Below are 12,597 nucleotides of genomic sequence, written 5' to 3' on the forward strand. Positions count from 1 at the left end.
TGCATTCCCACCAACAATGTAGGAGGGATCCCCTTTCTCCACATCCTCTCCAGCAATTGCTGTTTCCTGTCTTCTTGATTTTTGCCATTCTAAATGGCGTAAGGTGGTATCTTAGCGTGGTTTTGATTTGAATTTCCCTGATGACTAATGATTTTGAACANATGGCTAATGATTTTGAACATTTTTTCATGTGTCTGTTAGCCATTTGTATGTCTTCATTGGAAAAGTGTCTGTTCATATCTTCTGCCCATTTTATGATTTGTTTATTTGTTTCTCGTGTATTGAGTTTGAGAAGTTCTTTGTAGATCTTGGATACCAGTCCTTTATCTGTGGTGTCCTTTGCAAATATATTCTCCCATTCCGTGGGCTGTCTCTTAGTTTTTTTGACTGTTTCCTTGGCTGTGCAGAAGCTTTTTATTTTGATGAAGTCCCACATGTTCATTTTATCTTTTGTTTCTCTTGCCTTTGGAGATGAGTCATGAAAAAGGTTGCTTTGGCCAATGTCGTAGAAGTTGTTGCCTATGTTCTCCTCTAGAATTTTGATGGATTCCTGTCTCACATTGAGGTCTTTCATCCATTTGGAGTTTATTTTTGTGTATGGTGTGAGAGAGTGGTCAAGTTTCATTCTTTTGCATGTAGCTGTCCAATTTTCCCAGCACCATTTATTGAAGAGACTGTCTTTTTTCCACCGGATGTTTTTTCCTGCTTTATCAAAGATTAGTTGCCCAAAGAGCCGAGGGTCCATTTCTGGGTTCTCTGTTCTGTTCCATTGGTCTATGTGTCTGTTTTTGTGCCAGTACCATGCTGTCTTGGTGATCACAGCGTTGTAGTACAGCACTGTGATGCCCCCAGCTTAGTTTTTCCTTTTCAACAGTTCCTTGGCAATTCGGAGCCTGTTCTGGTTCCATACAAATTTAAGGACTATTTGTTCCAGTTCTTTGAAAAATGTCCTCGGTATTTTGATCGGGATAGCATTGAAAGTGTAGATTGCTCTGGGTAGTATGGACATTTTAACTATGTTAATTCTTCCAATCCATGAGCATGGAATATTTTTCCATCTTTTTATGTCTTCCTCAATATCTTTCAAAAGTGATCTATAGTTTCTAGCATATAGGTCCTTTACGTCTCTGGTTAAGTTAATTCCAAGGTAACGCATGGTTTTTGGTGTTATTGTAAATGGGATGGATTCCCTAATTTCTCTTTCTTCAGTCTCGTTATTCGTGTATAGAAATGCAACTGATTTCTGGGCATTGATTTTGTATCCNATTTCTGCTCTAATCTTGGTCAACTCCTTCCTTGTCAGTGGGTTAGGCCTGTCCCTCTGTTGCTGTTCCAGTTTCTTGAGGTGAGAATATAGAAACTGCATTTTAGATTTTTCTATTCTTTTGAGTGAGGCTTGGATGGCTATGTATTTCCCCCTTAGGACTGCCTTTGCAGTATCCCATAGGTTTTGGACCGTTGTGTATTCATTCTCGTTGGTCTCCATAAATTGTTTAATTTGTTTTTTGATTTCCTGGTTTATCGAGTCATTCTTGAGCAGGATGGTTCTTAGCCTCCAAGTGTTTGAGTTTCTTCCAGGTTTTTCCTTGTGGTTGAGTTCCAATTTCAGAGCGTTGTGGTCTGAGAATATGCAGGGGATAATTTCAATCTTTTGGTATTGGCTGAGACCTGTTTTGTGTCCCAGAGCATGATCTATTCTTGAGAATGTTCCATGGGCATTTGAATAGAATGAGTATTCTTTGGTTCTGGGGTGTAGTGTTCTATATATATCTATGAGGTCCAACTCGTCGAGTATGGCATTCAAAGCCTTTGATTCTTTGCTTAGTTTTTGCCAGGGTGTTCTGTCTATTTCTGATAGTGGGGTGTTGAGGTCCCCTACTATTACTGTGTTCTTATCTATATGTCTCTTTATTTTGGTTAAGAGTTGGCTTGTGTATCTTGCTGCTCCCCTGTTGGGGGCATATATATTAATAATTGTCATATCCACTTGTTGAATACTTCCTTTAAGAATAATATAGTGCCCTTCTGTATCTCTCTCTATGGCCTCTAGTTTAAAATCCAGTCTATCTGATATGAGAATTGCTACTCCAGCTTTCTTTTGAGGTCCATTTGCGTGGAAGATGGTACTCCATCCCCTTACTCTAAGTCTGAATGCATCTTTGGGTTCAAAATGAGTCTCTTGTAGACAGCAAATGGATGGGTCATGTCTTTTTATCCAATCTGCAACCCTGTGGCGTTTTATGGGAGAGTTTAAGCCATTTAGATTGATAGAGATTATTGACAGATATGATTTTAATGATGCCATTTCTCTTTAAAGTCTTTGTATCGGTTGTGACTTGCTGCTCTGTATCACTCTTGGGGCCTTTTTACCTTTATAGAGCCCCCCTTAATATCTCCTGTAGGGCTGGTTTCGTGGTTACGAAATTGGTTAATGATTGGCGATTTTGGAACGTCTTTATTTCTCCATCAATTCTGAATGACAGCTTTGCTGGATAAAGGATCCTTGGCTGCATGTTTTTCTCTGAAAGAGCTTTAAAAATGCCCCCCCAAGCCTTTCTCTCATTCCAGGTCTCTGTAGACAGGTCTGACGTAATTCTGATACCTTTGCCTTGGTACGTGAGAAATTTCTTTGCCCTGGCCGCTTTCAATACTGTATCCTTGGATCTAATATGCGAATTGCACTATGATGTGACGTGGCGTAGGTTTGTCGTGGTTGAGCTTGAGAGGGGTCCTCTCTGCCTCTTGGACACGAATGTTTGTTTCCCTCACTAGATTAGGGAAGTTTTCAGCTACAATTGTTTCAAATATCTCTTCTAGACCTCTGTTTTTCTCCACCCCCTCGGGGATGCTGATGAGTCTGACACTGGATCGTTTCATTGAGTCAGTAATCTCCCATAATCTACATTCGTGGGCATGGATTTTTTTAAGTCCTGCTTCTATTTTCACTTTTCCTTCTACTGACCCCATCCTGCAATTCGCTAATACGTTCCTCTGCCTCATTTACCCTGGCCGTCAGAGCCTCTAGTTTTGACTGCATTTGGCTCATAGAATTTTTAATTTCTGCCAGATTCGCTCTCATTTCCGCCCTTAGAGATTCTATATTTTCGTTAATACTTTTTTCAAGTCTACACATCATCTTGACCATTGTTACTCTGAATTCCATTTCTGATAATTTGGTTACATCCATATCCATTAGTTCTGTTGCAGAGGCCACAGACTCATTGTCTTTTCTTTGCTGGGGGTCGAGGGACTTCTCCTTCTTGTCATTCTGATGATGAGAGGTTGCGGGGTTGTCCAGAGCCCAAATTATTGACCAGGATCCAGGCCGTGCACTCTTGTTTTATAGGGATCTTAGGGATGTGGGCTTCTTGATTTTTCAGTCTGCCTTCTGGGAGAGGGGCCTGTGATGGGCTCTTTTAACTTAGAAACTCACGTCCTTCAGTTCTGGGAAGTTTTCCTAATTTATTTCTTTGATGATATACTCCCTAGATTTCCTCTCTTTCTTAAATTCTTATTATTCAACTATTATATTTCTAGGGTTGGATTTCTGATTTTATGTTCCCTCCCAATTTAATCACTACTTTCCACAAGTGCTCATCTCACACAGCCTCACTTGATATTGTTACAAAGCAGGACCCCTCAGTGGCTGAGCACCAGGGTTTGACATTACAGACCTGGTTCAACTCCAGCATCTCTACTTACTGCTGATATTAAGCCTTAGCTTCTTATTTGTAAAATAGAGATAATAGTAAAATGTACCCAAAGTACATGGCATATACCTAGCACTCAATAAATGCAGTTATTTTCTTACAATCATTTTTTCTTTTTTTTCTTTTCCTCTGGCTTTTATAACAACATGTTCTTAGGGTTTTCCTTCTACTTCTCGGGAATCTTCTTTGCTGGGTCCCTTCTATGCTTTATCAGATGTTGTCCTCCACAAATATGTCTTTGGCCACTTTTTTTTATTCTAGGCTGGATCAATATGAACTCTGTATTCAGGTTCTAGTCATCTCTACCACTTACTAGTTGTGTGATGTTAGGCAATTTACTTAACCTCAATCTCTCATCTGAAAAAAGTGGATTAATAAGCATATCAAATGGGGTGCCTGGGTGGCTCAATGGGTTAAGTGTCCACCTTGGCTCAGATCAAGATCCCAGGGTCCTGGGATAAAGCCCCTGCCTGAGGAATCTGCTTCTCCCTTGCCCTCTGCTCCCTGCACCCCACCTGTGTGTGCTCTCGCTCACTCTCTCTCTCAAATGAATAAAATCTTAAAAAACAAAAAAAAGACATATCAATCCCCATGCTTTTCATGAAAATTAAACATTTTATGACACTTAGAACACTACCTGGCATAGCACTCTAATGTTTGCCATTATTACATTACTACTACTTCTACTGCCTCTGCTACTACTACTATTACTACTACCACTATGAATACTACTAAAAAGGCCCATCCACATGCTCCCAACAAATCTCCTAAGCTTCATCAGAGATGTAAATTAACTATACATTTCAAAATTATATTTGGAATCTTGCTTGTTTCTTGTCCCCATTTCTAACAGTTTACAAAGAATTATCTTCCTACTCCTCCTCCAGACCTCTGCTGTTACTGATGGTCTCATAATCAGTATGTTACCAAGTATGTTAGTCACCCTTTGTTTTCTTTTTTGGGGGGGCGGGGGAGACAGCAAAGCAAAGTTTACTGAGTGACAGTAAAGTGATAGTACAAAGCTCCTGAAGAGGTAGGGGACCCAAGAGGGTTGCCTTCACCCTTTGTCTTCTTATATACAAATGCACAGCTGTGTAACTACGGAAAGGAAAAAAAAAATTATCAAAACTGCTCTTTGTGACAAGCATTCTTCCTACAGAGGTAATTTCTTAACGAATTTCACTCATAACTTAAGCAAGAAAGATACCTGAATACTGACCAGCATAATGAGCCATATTCTGACAACCTTGGCACATTAAGGAATTGCCAAGAAAAATATACTGCCCAAACTGAAGGGAACAGGGGTTCATTTACAAGTATTTTAGCACCTGTTATTTCTGAGGTCTGATACTATTTAAAATACCTATCCCTACAAAGAAAAAAGGTATAGTATAGAAAAAAACTCCTGAAGGGAAGGAATAGAGGTAATGTTTTTTAAAGATTATTTACAAAACATGACAACTCTCAAAAATCTAGGTGATATAATACATGAGTAGTGTATCAAACTATTGGATGCAAAGTTTGAAGAACACCCTGAAATGCAGGCTAAATTCACAGATTTTTGCTTCATCCAATTGAATCTTAATTTCCAGGTGTATACAACCAACTTCTTCAGCTTTTCTGCATATAAATAAAATTGGTACAGTCCTTTATAGTTTATAAAATAGTTTCACATAGTTGATCCTTAAAACAGATCTGAGAAGAAGACAGTCCCATGTTACTCATTTGACAAGTATTTATTTATTCAGAACCTACACCAAAAGAGTACTTTACTGGGTGCTGAATACATATGAACATATATCATAAAATAGACATGTTCTTTCTCCTCATGGAGCTAGTTAAAAAGTAAAAGACTGGGGGCGCCTGGGTGGCACAGCAGTTAGGCATCTGCCTTCGGCTCAGGGCGTGATCCCGGCGTTATGGGATCGAGCCCCACCATCAGGCTCCTGTGCTATGAGCCTGCTTCTTCCTCTCCCACTCCCCCTGCTTGTGTTCCCTCTCTCGCTGGCTGTCTCTATCTCTGTCAAGTAAATAAATAAAATCTTTAAAAAAAAAAAAAAGTAAAAGACTGAACAAACAAATGCAGAGAAAGATATATGATATAAGGGCAACAAACAATAACTTAATTTAATAGAGTGGTTAAGGATTGTCTTTCTCAAGAGGAAATATTCAACTCAAGATCTGGAAGATGAGCAAGAAGCAGCCAGCTGTGCAAAGAGCTAGGCAAAAAAAAAAAAANAAAAAAAAAAAAAAAAAAGGGGGGGGTGGATGGGGCACCTGGGTGGCTCAGTCTTTAAGCGTCTGCCTTCTGCTCAGGTCATGAGCCCACGGTCCTGGCACTAAGACCTGCATTGGTCTCCCTGCTCAGTGGGAAGCCTGCTTCTCCCTCTCCCACTGCCCCTGCTTATGTTCCCTCTCTCGCTGTCTGTCAAATAAATAAATGAAATCTTTTTTTTTTTTAAGATTTTATTTTTATTTTTGTGACAGAGAGACAGCCAGCGAGAGAGGGAGCACAGCAGAGGAGTGGGAGAGGAAGAAGCAGGCTCCCAGCGGAGGAGCCCGATGTGCGGCTCGATCCCGGAACACCGGGATCACGCCCTGAGCCGAAGAGACGCTTAACGACTGCGCTACCCAGGCGCCCCTAAATAAATGAAATCTTAAAAAAAATTTTTTTTTCTTTTCTGTAGCTTGCTTTATTGTAAGAATACAGTATAGAGGGGCGCCTGGGTGGCTCAGTTGTTAAGCGTCTGCCTTCGGCTCAGGGCGTGATCCCAGAGTTCTGGGATCGAGTCCCGCATTGGGCTCCCTGCTCCGCTGGGAAGCCTGCTTCTTCCTCTCCCACTCCCCCTGCTTGTGTTCCCTGTCTCACTGGCTGTCTCTCTCTCTGTCAAATAAACAAATAAAATCTTAAAAAATAATAATACAGTACAGAATTCTTATGATATAGAAAATAAACAAATAAAAATAAATAAATAAACAAAAGGGGGTAGGGGGATGACATGTACAAAGGCCATGAGGAATTTTAAAGCTTGGTGGATTAGAGAAGGGCTGTCCAATACAAATCCGAGGTGAACCACAAATGCAAACCACATTAGTTACTTTAAATTTTCTAGAAGCTATACTTTAGAAAGTAAAAAGAAAGTGAAGTTATATCTTTATTTAACCCAAATATATCCAGAACATTATTTCAACAGATAATATTTAATGAAATATTTTATATTCTTTAATACTAAGTCTGAAATTCAGTGTATATTTTATACTTATAGCACATCTCAATTCAGACTAGCAACAGTTCAAGTGTTCAATAGTTACATGTGGCTAGTGGCCTCCATATTGCACAACACAGGTGAGAGGAACTAAGAGGAGACCATTATGGCTAACACATAGTAATTTAAAGGGAAGTGTAGAAAGATGAAAAATCAATGGATGCCCAATCACTAAGGGTCTTACAAGAAAGGAATTTGGAATCTATTTGGAGTACAACTGGAAGTCACGAGGGTTTTAAACATGCAAAGAAAAATTTGATCTTTTCTGTTTTATAAAGAGTACTCTGCAACACCTGGATGGCTCAGTTGGTTAAGCACCTGCCTTCAGCTCAGGTCAGGGTTCTGGGATTGAGCCCTGCATCAGGCTCCCTGCTGAGCAAGGAGCTTGCTTCTCCCTCTACCTGCGGCTTCCCCTGCCTATGTGTGCTCTCTCTCTAAAGAGTACTCTCTTTTTAAACAACAAATCACAGAGAATGAGAGAAGTAGAGAGACTAGGCAGAAGACTGTTATAGAAAGCTAGGTGAGAAATAATTAAAGTTTAGGCTATTCCCTAAATAATTAAAGTTTAGGCAGGAGAGACAAAGAAAATAGATGCATGCAAGATATTATGGAAGTTGAAACAAATTAACTTTTTGATTAAGTAAATGTAGAGAATGAGGGAGAAAGAAAAATCATGAGTGTAATTTACTCTGACTTGAGCAACCAGTGGTGCCATTTCTGTGACTGAAGAAAGTCACATTCTGTCATTTGGCAGGGGGTGCTTAGAGTTGATGGAACGGAATCAAGAATTTTTCCAAATAGAAAACAAGTTTGGAGAGGCTCACACTTACTAATAAATACTAAAAGTAAGACTCAAACCAGATATTCTAAAACTAGATATAATGACCTTTTGCTGGTAATATATTATCTTTCCATAATTCAAAAATAAAAATAAACCATTAGGATGTGGGTAAGTAATGCCTCCTGTACTTACACCAGCAAAGTCCTCAATTAAAAGGGCTATAGGTCTTTTATAATTCTTTCATATTTTGAAAAATGAAAACATTTATCTTCAATTAATATGCCTAGGAGTCTAAAATTAAAATCTACAGATAACATTCTCTAACCCAAGGTCCAAAGAACAACAGTAAAGTAGAAGTCAAATTTCGGAGTGCCTCGGTGCCTCAGCTGGCTAAGGGACAGACTCTTGATTTTGACTCAGATCGTGATCTCAGGATTGTGATAACGAGCTGTATATGGGGCTCTGCATGGAGCATGCTTAAGATTCTCTCTCCTTCTCCCTCTGTCCCTCCCTCACCCTCTCTCCCCATCTCTTTAAAAAAAAAAAAAAAAGCAGCCAAATATAAAAATCAGTGCCAAACTCCTATAGCCAAAGTAACAGTAGTAGTTCAGAAGTTGACCATGGCTACTCTTCAGAAGAAACAAGGTGGTCTTTACATACTATCTGACAATGACTCAAAATCTGGCTACCTCAGCTTCAGGGATTTAATATTGGCTCTAAGTTCTTTACTTCCAATACAACTCAATCAATTTCACTCAACAAATACTTAGTAAGGGTTAAGTACAGGGCCAGGCATTTAGTGGGATGATGAGTAAGACACACAGTTCCTATCTCATCCTATCCTCAAGTAGCTCACCACTAATGGAATGTGAGGAGACAAACAGGGAAACAACTGCAATACAATATGACAAACACCACAGAAAAGTATATACAGTTGACCCTTGAGCAACACAGGGGTAAGGGGTGCCAACCCTCCCACTACCTGTGTGGTCAAAAATCCATTTATAGTTGACCCTTGAATGACTCAGGTTTGAACTGTGTGGGTGCACTTTATATAGACTTTTTACAATACAGTACTATAAATGTATTTTCTCTTCCTTATGACTTTCTTAATATCTTTTCTGCAGCTTACTTTATGTAGCATATAATATATGTAACAAACAAAATATGTTAATCAACTGTTTATGTTATTGGTAAGGCTTCCAGTCAACAGTAGGCTATCTGTAGTTAAGTTTTTGGGAAGTCAAAAGTAATACATGAGGGGCGCCTGGGTGGCACAGCGGTTAAGCGTCTGCCTTTGGCTCAGGAGGTAGGGTTATCAGGAACCACGCTAACTACCTTATGTAACATATTACGGCTATATGTTGTATTGTTTATAAATACATACATATTCACGAGTGTAAAAATGTTATGTTTGGAAGGAGAGGGGGCACTATGGTTACAAGTGCATTTGTAATGTTTTATTTGTTAAGGTGGGTGATAGGAATAGAGGCATTTATTACACTTCTTTATACCTTCTAAGTTTGAAATATTTCATGATTAAAAAAAATCAATGCTCTGCATAAAGTAAATAAGTATTTTTAAACACACTACTGTGAGCACATACATTAGTAGAGCTGTTTTGAAGGACTATTTGGAAATATATATAACAAAATTTACATGTACATAAATTGACTCGGGAATCTTTCTGAAAGTATTACTTGCCCAAGTAAATAAGGATGTATATACTAAAATTAATCACAGAACTATTTCTAACAGCAAACAACTGGTGATAATCCCAATGCCCATCAAAGAATGAGCAAATAAGTTATGACACCATCATAAAACAGAATGCAGCCATTAGGGGCGCCTGGGGGGCTCAGTCGTTAAGCGTCTGCCTTCGGCTCAGGGCGTGATCCCAGAGTCCTGAGATCGAGCCCCACATCAGGCTCCTCCGCTAGGAGCCTGCTTCTTCCTCTCCTGCTACCCCTGCCTGTGTTCCTCTCTCACTGGCTGTCCTATCTCTGTCAAATAAATAAATAAAACCTTAAAAAAAAAAAAAGAATGCAGCCATAAAAAAATGAAATTCCCAATATGATGGAACCAATCAGTTATTGGTGAAGAAAAGGATATGCAGTATAATTCCATTTTTTGATACGCTATATATCAAACTATTTACAACTATCTCAAGGGAGTGAAAATTTAGCAAGGGAAATAAAAGCAGAGAGAGAAAACTTTCCTTTTGTGCTTTAAAGACCTCCATTCTCAAAAATTTTTACTATCCTCCATAGGCATACCTTAGAGATACTGTGGGTTCAGTTCCAGACCACTGCAATAAAGTGAATGCTGCAATAAAGAGAATCAAATGAATTTTTTGATTTCCCAGTGCATATAAAAGTTGTTTACACTGTAACTGTAGTCTATTAAGTGTATAAAAGCATGTCTGAAAAAACAATGCACATGCCTAATTTAAAAATATTTTATTGCTAAAAAATGCTCACTATCATCTGAACTTTCAGCGAGTTGTAATCACTGATCACCATGACAAACATAATAATAGTGAAAAGGTTTGAAATATTGTGACAATCACCAAAATGTGACAGATACATGAAGTAATAAGCAAATGCTGCTGGAAAAATGGTGCCAACAGACTTGCTTAGCCAGGGTTACCACAAGCCTTCAATTTGTTAAAAACAGTACTGCAAGCACAATGAAGCAAAGCACAATAAAATGAGGTAAGCCTATCCTTCTGTAACTTCTATGGTTGTTTTGGGTTTGTGTTAAATAGACTATTTTTTAGAATAGTTTTAGGTTCACAGCAAAACTGAAAAGGTACGGAAAATTCCCAAAAACCCCTTGTCCTCACACATACATAGCCTCCAATACCAACATATACCACCAGATAGAATATTTGCTACCACTGATGAAACTAATGACACACCATTATCACCGAAAGTCCATCATTTACATTTGGGTACACTCTTGGTGTTGTACATCTGATAGTTTTGGACAAATGTGTAATGACAAGTATTCATCATCACAGTACCACACAGAGTAGCTGTAGTGCCCTAAAAATCCTTCTGTGCTCTGCCTCCCCTCCCCTCAACTCCTGGCAACCACTGATCTTTTCACCGTCTTCATAGTTTCGCCTTTTTCAGAATGTCAAATAATTGGAAATCACCTTGTGTGTAACCTTTTCAGACTGGCTTCTTTCACTCAGAAATAAGCATCTAAGGGGGGCCTGGGTGGCTCAGTTAAGCATCTGACTCCTGATCTCAGGGTTGTGAGTTCAAGCCCTACACTGGGCTCCATGCTGGGTGTACAGACTACTAAAAACAAACAAAAAAAAAAAAAAACCCACAAAACCATGAAGGAAGGAAGGAAGGAATGGGGAATTTAAGTATCCTCCATGTCTTTTCACGGCTTGATGGCTCATTCTGTCTTAGCAATTAATAGTATTCCATTGTCTTGATGTACCAGTTTATTTATCCATTCAACTACTGAAAGATATCTTGGTTGAGTTCAAGTTTTAGCAATTAGGAATAATGTAGGTTTTTGTGTGGACATAGTTTTTCAAATCCTTTAGGTAAATACCAAGAAGCATGAGTTCTGAATTTAGTTTTACAAGAAATTGCCAAGCTGTATTCCAAACTGGGTGTAGCATTTTGCATTTCCACCAATAATGAATGAGAATTCCTGTGGCTCTACATCCTTACCAGCATTTGGTGTTTTCAGTGTTCTAGATTTTGGCCATTCATTCCATTAGGAGTGTAGTAGTATTTCATCATTGTTCTCATCAGAATTTCCCTTATGACACATTATGTAGAGCATCTTTTCATGTGCTTATTTGCCATCTGTAGATCTTCTTTGGTGAGGTATCTGTTAAGATCTTTGGTCTATTTTTAAATCGTGTTCTCAATGTTGAGTTTTAAAAGTTCTCTGAATATTTTGGATAACAGTATGCTATCAGATATGTCTTCTGAAAATATTTTCTTCCAGTCTGTAGCTTGAGGGAAATTTCTAATTTTAATGAAGTCCAGGTATCAATTCTTTTATGGATCATGTCTTTGATGTTGCATCTAATAATCATCACCAACCTAAGGTCACCTAGACTTTCTACTGTTATTTCCTAGGAGTTTTACAGTTATGCATTTTACATTTTTGAGTTGGATCCAATTTGAATTAATTTTTGTGAAGTACGTAAAGTCTATGCCTAGATTCATTTTTGTGCATGTGGAAGCCTAATTGCTCCAGCACCATTTGTTGAAAAGACAGTCTTTTATCCATTGTAATGCCTTTGCTCCTTTGTTGAAAATCAGTTGACTCTATTTATATGGGTCTATTTCTGGGCTTTCTACTCTGTTCCATTGATCCATTTGTCTATTCTTTCACCAATATCCTATTGTCTTGATTACTGTAGCTTAAGAATATATCTTGAAGTCAAGTAGTATCAGTCTTCCACCTTTCTTTTCCTTCAAAACTGTGTTGACTATTCTGGGTCTTCTGCCTCTCCATATAAATTTTAGAATCGGTTTGTTAATAGCCACAAAATAATCTGCTGGGATTTTGACTAGGACTGTATTGAATCTACACAGTTGGAAAGAACTGACTTTTTTATAAACTGAGTATTCCTATCTATAAACACGGAATATCTCTCCATTTATGTGGTAGTTCTTTGATTTCATTCACCAGAGTTTCACAGTTCTCCTCACACAGGCCTTGTACCTATTTCATTAGATTTATGTCAGACCTCGAACAGATTTCATTAGATTTATATATAAGCATTTCGTTTTTTGAGATGTTACTGTAAGAGGTATTGTGTTTTTAATTTCAAATCCCACTTGTTCGTTCCTATTTACAT

General features: G+C 38.5%; 1 protein-coding gene across 11 annotated transcripts in view; it reads right to left on the bottom strand.

Moving 5' to 3' along the window:
* Positions 1-12,597, bottom strand: part of EVI5 (ecotropic viral integration site 5) — a 201,917-nt gene that overhangs the window by 166,698 nt on the left and 22,622 nt on the right. For 2 of the 11 annotated variants that reach the window (XM_034653904.1, XM_034653903.1), the window contains one exon: positions 10,034-10,082. The exons of the other annotated variants lie outside the window; for them this stretch is intronic. The gene's annotated coding sequence lies outside the window, so the exon portion shown is untranslated. The remainder of the gene's footprint in view (positions 1-10,033; positions 10,083-12,597) is intronic. 11 annotated transcript variants of the gene reach the window in all.

This window comes from Ailuropoda melanoleuca, chromosome 2, assembly GCF_002007445.2.
Source record: "Ailuropoda melanoleuca isolate Jingjing chromosome 2, ASM200744v2, whole genome shotgun sequence".
Taxonomy (NCBI): domain Eukaryota; kingdom Metazoa; phylum Chordata; class Mammalia; order Carnivora; family Ursidae; genus Ailuropoda; species Ailuropoda melanoleuca.